We start from the raw sequence: 19,759 nt of genomic DNA, 5'->3' as shown, positions 1-19,759 counted from the left end.
ATAAAATATAAAATATAAAATATAAAATATATATAATATATATATATATATATGTATGTGTGTGTGTATATGTGTGTGTGTGTGTGTGTGTGTGTGTGTAGGTTTTGGCATATATATATAAAGGTCCTACATACCTTTACCCGTGAAAACCTACGAAAACATACACACACACACACACACACACACATTAATATGTGCGTGTGTATATCTATTTTTTATTAAATTTTCAGATTTTCTTTAAACAATGAGCATTTTAAGTGGGGCAACCTGCTCAACTTCTTGCTCTCTATTGCAAGAAGGGACTGTCCCTATCAACACCTCCACTCCGGAGGTGGCCGATGGGACTTGTTATCCGAAGCATCCTATTCCTAGTATAAACCCAAGTCTCCGGCTGATCTCTCCATCCTCAACGCAACTCCGCAAAGATAAGAGAGACAATTTAAAAACTTTTGGAAGGGGTTGAGGGGTGTGTGGGGGAGGGGGGGCTAAAGCTACCCCGGCCCCTCATGCAAATAGGACGATCGCTGGCTGGCGGATGGGATTTGTAGTCCAATCATGGGTCCCCAGGTGTAGCGAAGCCTGAAGGAGAAGGCATTACACGGTCAAAGTCACGCGTGGGCACAGCCTGCCTCCAAAATCGCCCTCACCTGTGCGGCCGCGGCACACCTGGCCACGATGAGCCGCCTCACGCGCCTCACGCGCAGCTTCCCGCCGTCTCCATGGCAACCCCGGCCGTGCGGCTGAGGTGGAACAGCTGCTGCTGCTCCCACCTTTTCCCGCCCAGCGCTTTTAGGACCGCCTCCCGGTTCTCCTCCACACCCACGCCGGCTGTGATTGGCTGCTGTGGAAAACTATCCCCCTCGGATTGGCTGAGCGACCTCTCCCTCTCTCCCTCCCTCCCCCACACCGAAGGACGGTTTAAAAAGTCGGCGGGTTCCTCAGGCTGAGGTAAAAAGAGCGAGCGCGCTGCCGCGAAGCAGCGAAGGCCGCCTCAAGCGTCTCTCGTTCCTCGAAAGAGATGCTTGCTGCGGGGCGCGGGAGAGCAAAATAATAATAATAATAATTCTCTCCCAATTGCGCCTCCGCAGCCGAAGACTTCGTGCCGTACACCGATACGTGGCCTCTCGCGTTCTGAGGTAAATTCCAGCTGAGGTGGCGAGATACGAAGGGGAGATAATTAATAGCTCCTCGGGGCGTAAGGATAGCAGCACCTGTGGTAATTTTTATCACGGAATATATTCTTAGGAGTAAAAAGGCACCGGGGGGAGGGCTGAGGTAATGCCTCAACCTCCTCTTATTTTATTTTTTTTAAAAAAATATTTTTATTACTTTATATTGTACATTTCGTTTCTATGTTGAGCAGTGTGCTCTCTAGCTGTCCAATGTATGAACATTACAAACGTACAAGCATCATTATACTCATATATATATATAAACGAATTTTTTATTTTATTTTGTCACAACAGTATAGGCAAACATTGACATAAAAACAAAAACACATCATATAAACATATATAGGCTAAAATATGTATAAAATATAAAATATAAGCTAAAATATGTATATATATATATAAGCAAAGTATTAATAGAATAGAATAGAATAGAATAGAATTTTATTGGCCAAGTGTGATTGGACACACAAGGAATTTGTTTGTGTGAATTTGTCTTAATTTGATACAATGAAAGGGAATATGCAATAATGTAACATTATCTTCCATTATAGTATCAATGATATGGTTTACATGAGAAAGGAAAACATGAATATTTTTTTGTTGCTATAATTGATACTATAATGGTGTCTTATTTTAAAATGACTCCAATACCACAACTCACTTGTGGTTAATTACCTCAGTCCCACAAAGTGGGTTTCTCTCAGGGAATAAAGCAGATTTCTGGGTCCTGGATAATGTTAGCCAAGACTCAAGATTTTGGAAGTGAAAAATTGGGATTTGAGGTAATCTCAGCCATGCCCTGTTAAAAAAAAAAAAAGAACCAAACCACCACAGGTGAGAAGTAACAGTTAAAATTAGCTGAGGAGAAATGAAGCTGAGGCAATTTAAGCCATGTGCAGTGAAAAGGGCTAAACTACCACAGGTGAATAAGAGTTAAAATTAGCTGAGAAATGAAGCTGAGGCAATTTAAGCCATGTGCAGTGAAAAGGGCTAAACTACCACAGGTGAATAAGAGTTAAAATTAGCTTAAAGTCAAAAGTGCTTCAGTCCCAGCAGTTGATTTTCCTTTCTTGAATAAAGTGAATTCTTGGAAATTGAGGAAATTTTAGCCAAGGTTTCAAGTTTTTAAAAGAAGCAAAACATGTAGAAGGACTCGCTGCTTCGAGTAACTAAAGGCAAAAAGTTAACTGAAATTACTTCAGGTCCAGGAGTTTGACCTTTCTTGAAATAAAGTCAGTTCTTGAGGCCTGAGGTAATTGTAGCCAAAGCTTTTAGTAAAATATTGGTAATCTCAGCCACGTGCCCTGTTGACAGGACCAAACCACCCCAGTTTGAGTCAAAATGAAAAATAGCTTTAAAAGTAAAAAATAAATTGCCTCAGGAACTGACCTTGCATTTAGGAATAAAGTGAATTCTTGGGACCTGAGATAATTTTAGACAAGGCTCAAGTCCTTAAATTCCTCACCAAATAAATCTATTCAACAACAATAATTTATTATTATAGTCTTAGACCAGAACAAATAAAAGCACTCAGTATATATACACTTATAACTTCTGTATTCTGTTCTCCATATTCTATTCTCCACAGTCTATTCTCTATATTCTTTCTATTCTCTATATTCTATTCTCTTTATTGTCTATTCTAGTCTCTATTATATTCCCCTCTCCCCCTCCTTCCCCCTCCTCTATTCTACTCTATTCCCTTCCCCTTCTCTACAAGCAAAACATGTAGAGGACTAGCTACTTTAGCTAAGGCAAAATTTAACTAAAAATTATTTCAAATCCAGAAGCTGACTTTGCTCTTAGGAATAAAGTCAATTCTTGGAACCTGAGATAATTCTAGCCAAGACTCCTTAAAAAGAAGCAAAACATGTAGAGGACTAGCTACTTCAGGGAACTAAAGGCAAAAAAATAACTAAAATTGCTTCAGGTCCAGGGGCTGACCTTGACTTTATTGCAGGAAGGTAAACTCTCAGGGCCTGAGGCAATGTTTGGGATGCCTTCCTGCTCCTGGAGAATAAGAGAACTCCTGGGGCTGGAGGTCATATCTTTGGGAACAGTAAAAACCTGTGGTTTGAGGTATTCTCAAGGGCACAAAATTCCAATTCATTGTATGTTGCTTCTTTTTCTCGAGGTAAAACACATAAAAGCCCCTTTGTAAAATTGCTGAATTGGTTTTCTAGTGTCCAAACATCAGGTGGACATTTGGTGATGATGTTATTGTTGTTTTATTTCAAAGGCACTCACTACACAAAATGAGTCAAAACTGAAGACATCAAAGGTAAGTCAGTTTCATTAACTATTCAGTGCTGCATTTAACCAAGAAGCCTGACAGGTACTGTTGCCAACATGTGGTTTATTACTGCAAAAACCTTTGTGCCTCGCTAAAGCTTACTCTAAGGCATGCTTTAACAAAGTTTTGTAAACAAACAAACAAAAGGAATGATGGCAAAGCAGTAGGCATAAATGTGGCAAATGTATCTAAAACATATATACAATTTCTGATGTGAAATAATTTTAATCATTGGCTGTGGTAGAACCAGAGAGGGCCCCACAAGCATTCCCCATATCAACATAGTATGGAGATGGGGGTGATGCCTCTACTTATGGAGGTTGTTCAGTCCCTGAGCTTCCAGTCTCTGATGCTCAGACTGAATGAGTCTGGTAGTCGGCCGCTGCCTGTCTCATTCAATCCCTTTGCACACAGTCTGGGAGACTCACACTGGATGGCCTCTCTGGGGTTCCACTGGGTGACCCTTTCAGTTCCTGAGTGAGCAGTGAGGGCGAATCAACCTGGAGGAGTCAAAAGCACTCAGCTGAAAGCCTCCTTTAGTCCCTGAGGACTCCCTCAGTACTCCGACTGGAAGGGAATCCTTTTGGATCTCCTCCCTCCCACCTTTACTCTCTTAGAAAGAATGCCAGTACCAGTCAGACTTCTTAGAATCGAAAATAAAGCTGGTGATGTACTTTAATATGATGCTGTATACAAATGAAGGAGAAGATTTCTACATCATAGTTGAAATGAAGGATCGCCGGTACTTTTTGAGATTGGTTGTTTCCTTGCAAATGTTTCATTACCAAACTAGGGAATATTAGTGCTAGGAGAGAGTTTGCTCTCAACTTATGTTCTAGTGGCTTGTCATTTCAGTGGTGGTAGAACTAGTCTTGGAGGTTCTTTCGTTGAGTATTTATTGTTGTTTGGAATTTCCTTGATTTGGGTATTGTTCACTCCTTGATTTATTACTCTGATGTTAATCTTGCAGAAAATCTAACTCTATAACTGCCAATTGAAGGAGACAAGATGTTTTGGTTCTTTTGCTTCATTTTGAACTCGTTGATTGTATTTTGTGCATAGATGTAGATGTTATTTATGCCTATTTACCTATTGAGGGCTATTTTGTCAGACAGCCCAAACTTTTGAAATTTGCTAGCTTTGTATGACATGGATTGGTGTACAATGTCCATAGTTTCCTAATTGAAACAATGGTAAACTCTGTCAATATGTTGTGAAAATAAAGACTCTTTACTGTATATTCTGATTGCTCATAGTTGCAATGATGGTAAATAGATTTTTTTACCTTGCTTACACAATGGTTCTTAGAACTGGAAAGAAGACCTCAATAGCCCTTTTTAATGTTAAGTGAGGCTGTTGAAGGAGAAGAGATTGCATAGATTACTTGCCTGGCGTAATTTTGATCATGGCAATGGTTCTTAGAACCAGAAAGAAGACCTCAGCAGCCCTTTTTAATGCTAGGAGACGCTGTTGATGGGGAGAGATTGCATAGATTACTTGCCTGGCGTAATTTTGGCCATGGCGATGGTTCTTAGAACCAGAAAGAAGACCTCAACAGCCCTTTTTAATGGTAGGAGAGGCTGTTGAGGGAGAAGAGATTGCAGAGATTACTTGCCTGGCGTAATTTTGGCCATGGCAATGGTTCTTAGAACCAGAAAGAAGACCTCAACAGCCCTTTTTAATGGTAGGAGAGGCTGTTGAGGGAGAAGAGACTGCATAGATTACTTGCCTGGCGTAATTTTGGCCATGGAGATGGTTGTTAGAACCAGAAAGACGACCTCAACAGCCCTTTTTAATGGTAGGAGAGGCTGTTGAGGGAGAAGAGATTGCATAGATTACTTGCCTGGCGTAATTTTGGCCATGGTGGTGGTTCTTAGAACCAGAAAGAAGACCTCAACAGCCCTTTTTAATGGTAGGAGATGCTGTTGAGGGAGAAGAGATTGCAGAGATTACTTGCCTGGCGTAATTTTGGCCATGGCAATGGTTCTTAGAACCAGAAAGAAGACCTCAACAGCCCTTTTAATGGTAGGAGGCTGTTGAGGAGAAGAGACTGCATAGATTACTTGCCTGGCGTAATTTTGGCCATGGAGATGGTTGTTAGAACCAGAAGAAGACCTCAACAGCCCTTTTAATGGTAGGAGAGGCTGTTGAGGAGAAGAGATGCATAGATTACTTGCCTGGCGTAATTTTGGCCATGGAGATGGTTCTTAGAACCAGAAGAAGACCTCAACAGCCCTTTTAATGGTAGGAGAGGCTGTTGAGGAGAAGAGATTTTAGATTACTTGCCTGGCGTAATTTTGGCCATGGCAATGGTTCTTAGAACCAGAAAGATGACCTCAACAGCCCTTTTAATGGTAGAGAGGCTGTTGAGGAGAAGAGATTGCATAGATTACTTGCCTGATGTAATTTTGGCCATGGAGATGGTTGTTAGAACCAGAAGAAGACCTCAACAGCCCTTTTAATGGTAGGAGAGGCTGCTGAGGGAGAAAGATTGCATAGATTACTTGCCTGGCGTAATTTTGGCCATGGCAATGGTTCTTAGAACCAGAAGAAGACCTCAACAGCCCTTTTAATGGTAGGAGAGGCTGTTGAGGAGAAGAGATGCATAGATTATTTGCCTGGCGTAATTTTGGCCATGGTGGTGGTTCTTAGAACCAGAAGACGACCTCAACAGCCCTTTTAATGGTAGAGAGGCTGTTGAGGAGAAGAGACTGCATAGATTACTTGCCTGGCATAATTTTGGCCATGGTGGTGGTTCTTAGAACCAGAAGAGACCTCAACAGCCCTTTTAATGCTAGGAGAGGCTGTTGATGGGAGAGACTGCATAGATTACTTGCCTGGCATAATTTTGGCCATGGAGATGGTTCTTAGAACCAGAAAGAAGACCTCAACAGCCCTTTTTAATGGTAGGAGACGCTGTTGATGGGGAGAGATTGCATAGATTATTTGCCTGGCGTAATTTTGGCCATGGAGATGGTTGTTAGAACCAGAAAGACGACCTCAACAGCCCTTTTTAATGGTAGGAGAGGCTGTTGAGGGAGAAGAGACTGCATAGATTACTTGCCTGGCATAATTTTGGCCATGGAGATGGTTGTTAGAACCAGAAAGAAGACCTCAACAGCCCTTTTTAATGGTAGGAGAGGCTGTTGAGGGAGAAGAGACTGCATAGATTACTTGCCTGGCGTAATTTTGGCCATGGTGGTGGTTCTTAGAACCAGAAAGACGACCTCAACAGCCCTTTTTAATGGTAGGAGAGGCTGTTGAGGGAGAAGAGATTGCATAGATTACTTGCCTGGCGTAATTTTGGCCATGGCGATGGTTCTTAGAACCAGAAAGAAGACCTCAACAGCCCTTTTTAATGGTAGGAGAGGCTGTTGAGGGAGAAGAGATTGCAGAGATTACTTGCCTGGCGTAATTTTGGCCATGGCAATGGTTCTTAGAACCAGAAAGATGACCTCAACAGCCCTTTTTAATGGTAGGAGAGGCTGTTGAGGGAGAAGAGATTGCAGATTACTTGCCTGGTGTAATTTTGGCCATGGCAATGGTTCTTAGAACCAGAAAGATGACCTCAACAGCCCTTTTTAATGGTAGGAGAGGCTGTTGAGGGAGAAGAGATTGCATAGATTACTTGCCTGATGTAATTTTGGCCATGGCAATGGTTCTTAGAACCAGAAAGACGACCTCAACAGCCCTTTTTAATAGTAGGAGAGGCTGCTGAGGGAGAAGAGATTGCATAGATTACTTGCCTGGCGTAATTTTGGCCATGGCGATGGTTCTTAGAACCAGAAAGAAGACCTCAACAGCCCTTTTATATGGTAGGAGAGGCTGTTGAGGGAGAAGAGATTGCATAGATTATTTGCCTGGCGTAATTTTGGCCATGGAGATGGTTGTTAGAACCAGAAAGACGACCTCAACAGCCCTTTTTAATGGTAGGAGAGGCTGTTGAGGGAGAAGAGACTGCATAGATTACTTGCCTGGCATAATTTTGGCCATGGAGATGGTTCTTAGAACCAGAAAGAAGACCTCAACAGCCCTTTTTAATGGTAGGAGACGCTGTTGATGGGGAGAGATTGCATAGATTATTTGCCTGGCGTAATTTTGGCCATGGAGATGGTTGTTAGAACCAGAAAGACGACCTCAACAGCCCTTTTTAATGGTAGGAGAGGCTGTTGAGGGAGAAGAGACTGCATAGATTACTTGCCTGGCATAATTTTGGCCATGGAGATGGTTGTTAGAACCAGAAAGAAGACCTCAACAGCCCTTTTTAATGGTAGGAGAGGCTGCTGAGGGAGAAGAGACTGCATAGATTACTTGCCTGGCATAATTTTGGCCATGGCGATGGTTCTTAGAACCAGAAAGACGACCTCAACAGCCCTTTTTAATGGTAGGAGAGGCTGTTGAGGGAGAAGAGATTGCATAGATTACTTGCCTGGCGTAATTTTGGCCATGGCGATGGTTCTTAGAACCAGAAAGAAGACCTCAACAGCCCTTTTTAATGGTAGGAGAGGCTGTTGAGGGAGAAGAGATTGCATAGATTACTTGCCTGGCGTAATTTTGGCCATGGCCATGGTTCTTAGAACCAGAAAGAAGACCTCAACAGCCCTTTTTAATGGTAGGAGAGGCTGTTGAGGGAGAAGAGATTGCAGAGATTACTTGCCTGGCGTAATTTTGGCCATGGCAATGGTTCTTAGAACCAGAAAGACGACCTCAACAGCCCTTTTTAATGGTAGGAGAGGCTGTTGAGGGAGAAGAGACTGCATAGATTACTTGCCTGGCGTAATTTTGGCCATGGCAATGGTTCTTAGAACCAGAAAGAAGACCTCAACAGCCCTTTTTAATGGTAGGAGAGGCTGTTGAGGGAGAAGAGATTGCATAGATTACTTGCCTGGCGTAATTTTGGCCATGGAGATGGTTGTTAGAACCAGAAAGAAGACCTCAACAGCCCTTTTTAATGGTAGGAGAGGCTGTTGAGGGAGAAGGGATTGCAGAGATTACTTGCCTGGCATAATTTTGGCCATGGCAATGGTTCTTAGAACCAGAAAGAAGACCTCAACAGCCCTTTTTAATGGTAGGAGAGGCTGTTGAGGGAGAAGGGATTGCAGAGATTACTTGCCTGGCGTAATTTTGGCCATGGCAATGGTTCTTAGAACCAGAAAGACGACCTCAACAGCCCTTTTTAATGGTAGGAGAGGCTGTTGAGGGAGAAGAGACTGCATAGATTACTTGCCTGGCGTAATTTTGGCCATGGCAATGGTTCTTAGAACCAGAAAGAAGACCTCAACAGCCCTTTTTAATGGTAGGAGAGGCTGTTGAGGGAGAAGAGACTGCATAGATTACTTGCCTGGCGTAATTTTGGCCATGGAGATGGTTGTTAGAACCAGAAAGATGACCTCAACAGCCCTTTTTAATGGTAGGAGAAGCTGTTGAGGGAGAAGAGATTGCATAGATTACTTGCCTGGCGTAATTTTGGCCATGGCGATGGTTCTTAGAACCAGAAAGAAGACCTCAACAGCCCTTTTTAATGGTAGGAGAGGCTGTTGAGGGAGAAGAGATTGCATAGATTACTTGCCTGGCGTAATTTTGGCCATGGTGGTGGTTCTTAGAACCAGAAAGACGACCTCAACAGCCCTTTTTAATGGTAGGAGAGGCTGTTGAGGGAGAAGAGATTGCATAGATTACTTGCCTGGCGTAATTTTGGCCATGGTGGTGGTTCTTAGAACCAGAAAGAAGACCTCAACAGCCCTTTTTAATGGTAGGAGAGGCTGTTGAGGGAGAAGAGATTGCAGAGATTACTTGCCTGGCGTAATTTTGGCCATGGCAATGGTTCTTAGAACCAGAAAGAAGACCTCAACAGCCCTTTTTAATGGTAGGAGAGGCTGTTGAGGGAGAAGAGACTGCATAGATTACTTGCCTGGCGTAATTTTGGCCATGGAGATGGTTGTTAGAACCAGAAAGAAGACCTCAACAGCCCTTTTTAATGGTAGGAGAGGCTGTTGAGGGAGAAGAGATTGCATAGATTACTTGCCTGGCGTAATTTTGGCCATGGAGATGGTTGTTAGAACCAGAAAGAAGACCTCAACAGCCCTTTTTAATGGTAGGAGAGGCTGTTGAGGGAGAAGAGATTGCAGAGATTACTTGCCTGGCGTAATTTTGGCCATGGCAATGGTTCTTAGAACCAGAAAGACGACCTCAACAGCCCTTTTTAATGGTAGGAGAGGCTGTTGAGGGAGAAGAGATTGCATAGATTACTTGCCTGGCGTAATTTTGGCCATGGTGGTGGTTCTTAGAACCAGAATTAAAACACCAATGACCCTTTTTAATGCTAACTGTTGCTGTTGAGGGAGAATAGAGTTGAATGGTTTTGAATTTCTCAGATTGACAGAAGGAATAAGTCAATTTGTAGTGCCAAATGTTCCTTAAAACAGAGAATGCTTTCTGGGAATGGTGGAGAAAGGAATCAAAAAGAAAGAAAAGAGCAAGATGATGTCTGCTGGCCAAGCCCTATTGACGTTTGACTGTTCCACTCTGTGAGGTAAGTTTAGTTCAGTCTCGTATTTGTCTTAATTTTAAGATGCCAAGGGGGAGAGGGGGAATTAAGCTCATCCACTAATTGATGGTTCATTCTCTCTACATAAGTTATGTTACGGCTGCATCTGTGGTAATAGTAACCAGGATATACAGTATCCTTTATTCTTTTTTTTATAGTTTATTTTTTAACAAAGAAGTACAACAATACAGAACATACATTGACATAGAATATATGACAAGAAAGAATAACAATACATAACATACATTAACATAGAACCTATGTTCCTTTATTCTTAATGGAATAACTCCGATGGCAGCTAACATAATGTTGATTATTTTTTTTTATCTCAAAGACACGTACTATACAGTCTTGGGAGAGAGAAGAATCAGTTGTCAGCCTGCAGCATTGATGGTGAAACTGATGGAAGAAGGAATGGAAAAGAAGAATGAATACGATCTTTGTCAAGAATGATACTCCACCATGTTAATCAAACTTGACCTGTAGATATTTGATTTTATGTTTTTCTTGCCTGGTGTAATTTTGACCAGGGCAATGGTTCTTAAAACAGAAAGAAGACCTCAACAGCCCTTTTTAATGGTAGGAGAGGCTGCTGAGGGAGAAGAGATTGCATAGATTACTTGCCTGGCATAATTTTGGCCATGGCGATGGTTCTTAGAACCGGAAAGAAGACCTCAAGGGCCCCTTTTAATGGTAGAAGACACTTGAGGGAGAAGAGATTGCATAGATTACTTGCCTGGCGTAATTTTGGCCATGGCAGGGGTCCTTAGAACCAAAAAGAAGACCTCAACAGCCCTTTTTAATGGTAGGAGAGGCTGCTGAGGGAGAAGAGATTGCATAGATTACTTGCCTGGCATAATTTTGCCCATGGCGATGTTCTTAGAACCAGAAAGAAGAACTCAACAGCCCTTTTTAATGGTAGGAGAGGCTGTTGAGGGAGAAGAGACTGCATAGATTACTTGCCTGGCGTAATTTTGGCCATGGAGATGGTTGTTAGAACCAGAAAGAAGACCTCAACAGCCCTTTTTAATGGTAGGAGAGGCTGTTGAGGGAGAAGAGATTGCAGAGATTACTTGCCTGGCGTAATTTTGGCCATGGCAATGGTTCTTAGAACCAGAAAGATGACCTCAACAGCCCTTTTTAATGGTAGGAGAGGCTGTTGAGGGAGAAGAGATTGCATAGATTACTTGCCTGGCGTAATTTTGGCCATGGTGGTGGTTCTTAGAACCAGAATTAAAACACCAATGACCCTTTTTAATGCTAACTGTTGCTGTTGAGGGAGAATAGAGTTGAATGGTTTTGAATTTCTCAGATTGACAGAAGGAATAAGTCAATTCGTAGTGCCAAATGTTCCTTAAAACAGAGAATGCTTTCTGGGAATGGTGGAGAAAGGAGTCAAAAAGAAAGAAAAGAGCAAGATGATGTCTGCTGGCCAAGCCCTATTGACGTTTGACTGTTCACTCTGTGAGGTAAGTTTAGTTCAGTCTCGTATTTGTCTTAATTTTAAGATGCCAAGGGGGAGAGGGGGAATTAAGCTCATCCACTAATTGATGGTTCATTCTCTCTACATAAGTTATGTTACGGCTGCATCTGTGGTAATGGTAGCCAGGATATACAGTATCCTTTATTCTTTTTTTTATAGTTTATTTTTTAACAAAGAAGTACAACAATACAGAACATACATTGACATAGAATATATGACAAGAAAGAATAACAATACATAACATACATTAACATAGAACCTATGTTCCTTTATTCTTAATGGAATAACTCCGATGGCAGCTAACATAATGTTGATTATTTTTTTTTATCTCAAAGACACGTACTATACAGTCTTGGGAGAGAGAAGAATCAGTTGTCAGCCTGCAGCATTGATGGTGAAACTGATGGAAGAAGGAATGGAAAAGAAGAATGAATACGATCTTTGTCAAGAATGATACTCCACCATGTTAATCAAACTTGACCTGTAGATATTTGATTTTATGTTTTTCTTGCCTGGTGTAATTTTGACCAGGGCAATGGTTCTTAAAACAGAAAGAAGACCTCAACAGCCCTTTTTAATGGTAGGAGAGGCTGCTGAGGGAGAAGAGATTGCATAAATTACTTGCCTGGCATAATTTTGGCCATGGCGATGGTTCTTAGAACCGGAAAGAAGACCTCAACAGCCCTTTTTAATGGTAGGAGACACTTGAGGGAGAAGAGATTGCATAGATTAGTTGCCTGGCGTAATTTTGGCCATGGCAGGGGTCCTTAGAACCAAAAAGAAGACCTCAACAGCCCTTTTTAATGGTAGGAGAGGCTGTTGAGGGAGAAGAGTTTGCAGAGATTACTTGCCTGGCATAATTTTGGCCATGGCAATGGTTTTTAGAACTGGAAAGAAGACCTCAATGGCCCATTTTAATCTTAGCTGAGGCTGTTGAGGGAGAAGAGATTGCATAGATTACTTGCCTGGCGTAATTTTGGCCATGGTGGTGGTTCTTAGAACCAGAATTAAAACACCAATGACCTTTTTTAATGCTAAGTGTTGCTGTTGAGGGAGAATAGAGTTGAATGGTTTTGAATTTCTCAGATTGACAGAAGGAATAAGTCAATTTGTAGTGCCAAATGTTCCTTAAAACAGAGAATGCTTTCTGGGAATGGTGGAGAAAGGAGTCAAAAAGAAAGAAAAGAGCAAGATGATGTCTGCTGGCCAAGCCCTATTGACATTTGGCTGTTCCACTCTGTGAGGTAAGTTTAGTTCAGTCTCGTATTTGTCTTAATTTTAAGATGCCAAGGGGGAGGGGGGGAATTAAGCTCATCCACTAATTGATGGTTCATTCTCTCTACATAAGTTATGTTACGGCTGCATCTGTGGTAATGGTAACCAGGATATACAGTATCCTTTATTCTTTTTTTTATAGTTTATTTTTTAACAAAGAAGAACAACAATACATGACATACATTGACATAGAATATATGACAAGAAAGAATAACAATACATAACATACATTAACATAGAACCTATGTTCCTTTATTCTTAATGGAATAACTCTGATGGCAGCTAACATAATGTTGATTATTTTTTTTTATCTCAAAGACACGTACTATACAGTCTTGGGAGGAGAAGAACCAGTTGTCAGCCTGCAGCATTGATGGTGAAACTGATGGAAGAAGGAATGGAAAAGAAGAATGAATACGATCTTTGTCAAGAATGATATTCCACCATGTTAATCAAACTTGACCTGTAGATATTTGATTTTATGTTTTTCTTGCCTGGTGTAATTTTGACCAGGGCAATGGTTCTTAAAACAGAAAGAAGACCTCAACAGCCCTTTTTAATGGTAGGAGAGGCTGCTGAGGGAGAAGAGATTGCATAGATTACTTGCCTGGCATAATTTTGGCCATGGCGATGTTCTTAGAACTGGAAAGAAGACCTCAACAGCCCTTTTTAATGTTAGGTGAGGCTGTTGAGGGAGAAGAGATTGCAGAGATTACTTGCCTGGCATAATTTTGGCCATGGCAATGGTTTTTAGAACCGGAAAGAAGACCTCAACGACCCTTTTTAATGGTAGGAGAGGCTGTTGAGGGAGAAGAGATTGCATAGAATACTTGCCTGGCATAATTTTGGCCATGGCGATGGTTCTTAGAACCGGAAAGAAGACCTCAAGGGCCCCTTTTAATGGTAGGAGACACTTGAGGGAGAAGAGATTGCAGAGATTACTTGCCTGGCATAATTTTGGCCATGGCAATGGTTTTTAGAACCGGAAAGAAGACCTCAACGACCCTTTTTAATGGTAGGAGAGGCTGTTGAGGGGGAAGAGATTGTATAGTTTTCTTGCCTAGCGTAATTATTGTTGATCAGAAATCTGATAACTTTGATTATTGGTTTGATGATTGGAGAAAAGGGACATATGTTGGGATTGCTGAAGCTGAGACCTCAGAAGTTTTTGAAAAGTTTGTTAAAAAACATTATTCTATGTGTTAAGTCTGTGATCCTATCTGCAGTGTGCCACAAATTGTCTAATATACCTTATCTCCTGTGTATTTGCTACTTTTTATGTAACTAAGTGGAAATGAGAAGTCATTTATATATATGTATGTATGTATGTATGTATGTATGTCTTGGTATATTCGGGTCTTTTCCCGAATCTTGGTGATGTTGAGGGTATCTTGGCGACGTTTCGACAAGGTCTCACTCGTCATCTTCAGGCTGGTGCTTACGACTTCGTGCTTGTGCGAGCAAAGCATGGTCAGAGCTGCTGTCTCCCTATAAATACTGGTGGGGAGGTGGGGAGTGCTGGCTTTGTTGCTGTAAGCAGGTTGGTTGGCTGTATTGTTACATCTTGATTGGTTGGTGGAGTTGATATTTGCAGATTAGTTGGCTGTTTCGTAGCATCCTGTATGGGTGTGGTTCTAGTTGTGTGCCCATTAGTCTTCGGTGTTGTAACAACCTGGATAATGGGCTGTGTGGTAACATCCTGAGCTCTAGTATTGTGACATCCTGAGTCTTGTGCTGTAACATCCTGGGTAGTTGGTTGTGTTGTAACATCCTGAGCTTTAGTGTTGTAACCTCTTGAGTTCTGTGATGTAATGTCCTGAGCAGATGGCTGTGATGCAACATCCCAAGTTTTGGTTTGGCTCCAAGTTTGAGGTCTTGTCATTTGGCCATGGCGTGCGTCATGTTGACTAGGGCTATTTAGCAACAAAGCCAGCAATCCAAACCTCCCCACCAGTATTTATAGAGAGACGGCAGCTCTGACCACGCTTTGCTCGCACAAGCACAAAGCCGTAAGCACCAGCCTGAAGTTGACGAGTGAGACCTCGTCAAAACGTCACCAAAATACTCTCAATCTTACACAGGAAACGATCCAAATACGCCAAGACCGACCGACACACACACGCACACACGCACACACACACACGCACACACACACACACACACACACACAAATATGCCTTGTACAAGTAAATAAGAACAGAGAATATATATTATCGCTGATACGGCTAGCTGTAAAATATGCACTATTGTGTTTGTTACGTGTTTTTAATGTGTCTTTGTTTTTGTTGTTATATTTTTCTTTTTTCTTTTTTAAAAATTTAAAGTTTAATAAAAATTATTTTACAAAAAAATATGTCTTGCGCTGTCTTTGCAGTTCTTCCAACTTGAGGAAGCACCTGCCTTTGTTCAGCTGAATAAATGTATTTGACTTATCAAAGGACAACAGAACTCCGTCTCATTATTTCTATTGAGCAACGTCCGTATCATGCTTAAGATTTTGGCCACTGCAATCATTCTTAGAAAACGAGAGAAAACGTCTGTGGCTGTTTTGAATGCTAGGTGTGGCCCATGATGTATAAAAGATTTCATAGTTTTCTTACCTGCTTAGTATTAGACCTGGCAATGGATCTTAAAACTAAGAAGAAAATCCCTACATCCCCTTTTAATCCTAGGTGTTGGCCAATTCACAGTGCAGGATGATTGAATGCCAGCAGTCCTTGCGCCCGAGGAATAGGCCTCTGCCTTCTCACTGGTTGGCAGTGGCCTCAGGCATCGGGGAGGCGGGGGACAGAGTGGCAGGATCTGGAAATGCCCATGGGGGCCAATCCAGCACCATGCTTCTGAGAGTGAATCTCAAGGAAGCCATCTGTGGCTGACTGGAACACAGAAAAGAAACGTTTTTCTGGTGGTCCTACTTGTTTCACTACTAATGAGCAGCAATAATAATAATGGCAACAACAAAGAGGACCTGTTAGTGTGGTGAAAAGAAAGTAATCACCAGGGAAGCTAAGTGACAAAATCTATCTTGTCCAAACCATTTCATTGTCAATAGCTAAATGTATTTCACTTTTGTGCTACGGCATGTGAAATATGGCTTTTGAGCAAATCCCAATTTCCCTGACAGTTTGAGCTTGGATTTTCTTTGAGGACATCTGCTTCACACTTAATAATAATAACTTTCTTGCTTTAATCCACGAACCAGCAGCAATAGTTACAGAACAATTGTCTTTTTTTAAAAGCAGTTTTTCTTGAAGATACTCCCTTTTAAACTCATTGTAGCTGGCCTCATTTGTCTATGCTGTATCTTTCCAGGTGCTAGATATGGGGTCTAAAGAAGACTTCCTCTAGGTAAAATCAAATACTTTTGCATAGACTTGGAGGAAAAGAAGGAAAAGTGAATTGGACTAGGTTTTCTTTTTTCTTTCTTTTTTCCAATTTTACATAGCAACTTGAGTTCTAAAAACATAAAGGCAAACATTAAAATGGAAAACCCAGAAACCTTGAGCTGAGCTCTGAGTGATAATGTGGATGTTTCCATTCAGTTGTGTCTGACTCTTGGCAATTCTACGGGCCAAGTCTCTTCACATCCTCTGATCTTGCACTACTTGGTTGTGAGTAGTAATATTCATTTGAAATACCCTAATAACCAGCAGCAAGAAACTTGTTAGAAAATCCTTCCATTGTTTCAAAACCATTGCAACCTTATAGCTGAAATCCTAAAATCCAAGTCTTCGTAATCAAGTTGAAATGCTGAGTCTGGATACAGATTCATTAATTTGCTTCATTTTCTTAATGGGCAAATATTATCTCCTGAAGCTAACAATCTTTTTTTTTCTCCTACCAGCCCAATCAGATGGGGGAGGGGGAGGAAGGGGTTTGCAAAGATTAGTCAGGCAAGTGAGGCTAATAAAAGTGATGAAAAGGAAAACATCTCTAAGGGATTTAGCAGGGAGTAACAAACAAACAAACAAACAAACACATATGTTTCTTCTAGTTTTATTCCTGACTCTCTGTGAACAAACATTTTACATCACACTTCCCCCTCCTCTTTTTGATGCATGCCACAACATTTCCTAGAAAGGAGTGTGTTGCAGCAGAGGGGAGGGGAGGGAAGCCTTTTTAAGAGGAAAAAGATTTTGTCCCATTGCTCTAGGCGTGCAAGAAGGATCTTTCATTAAATAATTAACTCAGCCACATGTGAGAGGAAGGTGTGTTTGGGTCTTGGCAAAGTAAAATAAAATAGGCCACCATGAATGGCATTTCTTTCAGAGGGAAGAACAAGATTTTTTAAAAAAAAAAGTGAGGAAATTTTCATTCCAGAGATGGAGAATGGATTGATAAACGCGAAGTCCTTGGTGCTCTCTGTTTGCTTGCAGACGTTTCATTACCCAACTAGGTAACATAATCAGCGCTAGAAGGAAGTAGGGTTTGCTCTTTGTTTATATACAAGGGGCCTTCCCTGCCAATGTTGGTGGGAATGTTTTCTTTTTGCTTTTCCTTTCTCCTTGATTGGGCTATTTTTTAACTACCTGATGTTAATCTCTATCTGGATGTTGATTGCTGGTGAGGTGGTTTTGACTGCCCTTCAGCAAAGGTAGAAACAAAGCAGGTTTCCATAACCATGATGAGATAGTAGAAGTGAGAGAATAAAGAGAGCACAGCTTGTTCTGGCTGTTTTAATACCTATTTTAAATGGGACTTCCTTTGCCACTTGCCAAATATTAAAGATATAACTTTTAAATAGTAGCTTTAAATGCCAGCTACTCCAGTGAAAATGTACTCCTTCCTTTCATTCTCCTTCATCAAAGCTGATATGGTACTAACCTTCTTTATAGACCCCTGAAAAACCTGAGATGGTTTCTTCACTGGTTTCTTGTCCACTTCAGCTCTGAGGTCATAAATGTATTAAGCTTTGCTTTGAACCTGGGCTGGACTCAGTTTTCCCTTAGCTGCCTCTTGTCTTGGTTGTACCCTTTCCTCCTATTCCTCAAAGTTATTCCTTCTACCTATTCTACTTCCTTACAGAAATCACCAGGATAACTGTTTAAGATTTAGAGAAGAATAGGAAGCCGAGATCCTTAATATCTGGTGGCTCTGAGGTTTACTGCTTCTGAACTTAGAAACTTATATCAGCCTTGGCTAATATTCAGTGACGGCTCTGTCCTCCATGAAGGTGTTCAATCTCTTTTTAAAAGCTCACTTAGCCAGTAGCTTTTGCCACATTTTTTGGAAGCAAGTTGAATGAGTTAATGACTTCTGGAAGCCTTCCAGTGCACCAAGTCTAGCCCTTCAATGCTAATGAAGCCATTTGCAAACATGCGACAGAAATATTTACCCAACATGATTAAACAGACTTCTGGGATAAAAAACATTTAAGATGTCCAAGGTCTCATGCTGGCAAGATGGCTCACAATGTGGTCTGTTGTTGAATAAAGGATTACTATTCTAAACACGGTGTGAATTATTCCACTGTGTGGCACCTAATTAACTGTCAGAAATGCATTGTTGAGAAGATGATGGATTAGCCAATTGAAGACATTAATAAAACTCATTCCAGTTTTGCCATGTGCAGGTTGGTATCCAGTGAAGCTGCACAAGCCCTTCATTTCCTATTGGTTTGCAAAGACACATGAATCGGATCTCCAGAGGCTACCTCTGTGTCACAGCGATCCCTAAATATATTTCCTCTGTGTTTGAGAAAGCTGCATGCTCACATTATGGCAGACTTATAAGGGTCGACCTTGAAATGTCTCCAAATGCAATATTGCATATTACATTTGAGCGAACCCAGATTTTTCTCCTTGGGTCTTGTAATGATACATACTCTATATTTTCTCAACCTGGCATCTTACAAGTGTCTCAGGACTACAATTTTGAGATGTGTCTTCTGGAAGTTACATTTGATGTCATTCAAATGCACCTGATAACTTAGAGAAACAATGTGCAGAAAGTTATGCTGGTGAGCACTGATTTTATAGATCTGCTCTACCAAACTGGGTGTCCCACCCACTCCGAATACTAGTTCCATGGTAAGAATTTGTCATCACGGTTAAAATTGGAAAGTGTGATTCCATACTGCTCTGGGGATATTTAATGAATCTCTGGCTGCAAAGAATTTCTGGATTTTGCTTTGAGTCATAAACTAATCAAACCCAAATGGATTTATCCATCTTAAAACATTATCAAAGTGACAACCCAGATTAGTATGTCATACACAAGTCTTCTTAAGTACAAATACCAACATCATTCAGCAACATGAGTGGGTTTTTTCAGTGCAGGTGGTTAGTGACAATGCAGAAGACCATTATTATTCTGAGCATATTGACATATTTTGATTTCTCATTCATATTATGAAAAATCTAGAGGTTTTTCTGAGCTAACCTGCTTGGTTTTGTTACTCTTGTTTATCTCAAGAGAAGGGGAGGAATCTTCAGGTAGCTGCAAACTTTTCTTACAGTGGAAATCTCAGATTTTTGATTCCCATCTCAGAGTCATGTGCCAGCCAGTGAAGGTCAGCTCTTTCAGTCTCTTGATCTGGCTGATTTGATTGTGTTGTTGCTGCCATGGGGGGGTGAGGTGAGGGTTTTTTAATGGGTTTTATTATATGGTGGATTTTTTTCAATATTGTCGGCTGCCTGCATTCACCCATGTGTGACTTGGGCAGCTGTATAAATTTGCTTAATAAAGAATAATAAATCAGTCATTTTTAGGATTGACAGTAGAACCACATTGATGATTTGGTTGTAAATCATCAAATGCATAGATAACCTGGAAACATGTTAAAGAAAAGCTTATGCTGTTCTCATTATAAGTGTTGCCTTAACAGAAGCCACTTTTAACTGACAGTTTTCTATTAGGCTTCAGGATTGTCAGATAGAGTTTTTCAAACTTGTTTTTTCTTGAATAGACAGTTTGAATGAATTGCTTCACTTTCCTGGCCAGAGGATTAATGCTCCTTGGCCAGATATCCTTTGCCACTTGCACAAAAT

This window comes from Ahaetulla prasina, chromosome 9 (genome assembly GCF_028640845.1).
Source record: "Ahaetulla prasina isolate Xishuangbanna chromosome 9, ASM2864084v1, whole genome shotgun sequence".
NCBI lineage: Eukaryota > Metazoa > Chordata > Lepidosauria > Squamata > Colubridae > Ahaetulla > Ahaetulla prasina.
The sequence above is the reverse complement of the archived record's forward strand: the minus strand, read 5'-3'. Positions refer to the sequence as shown.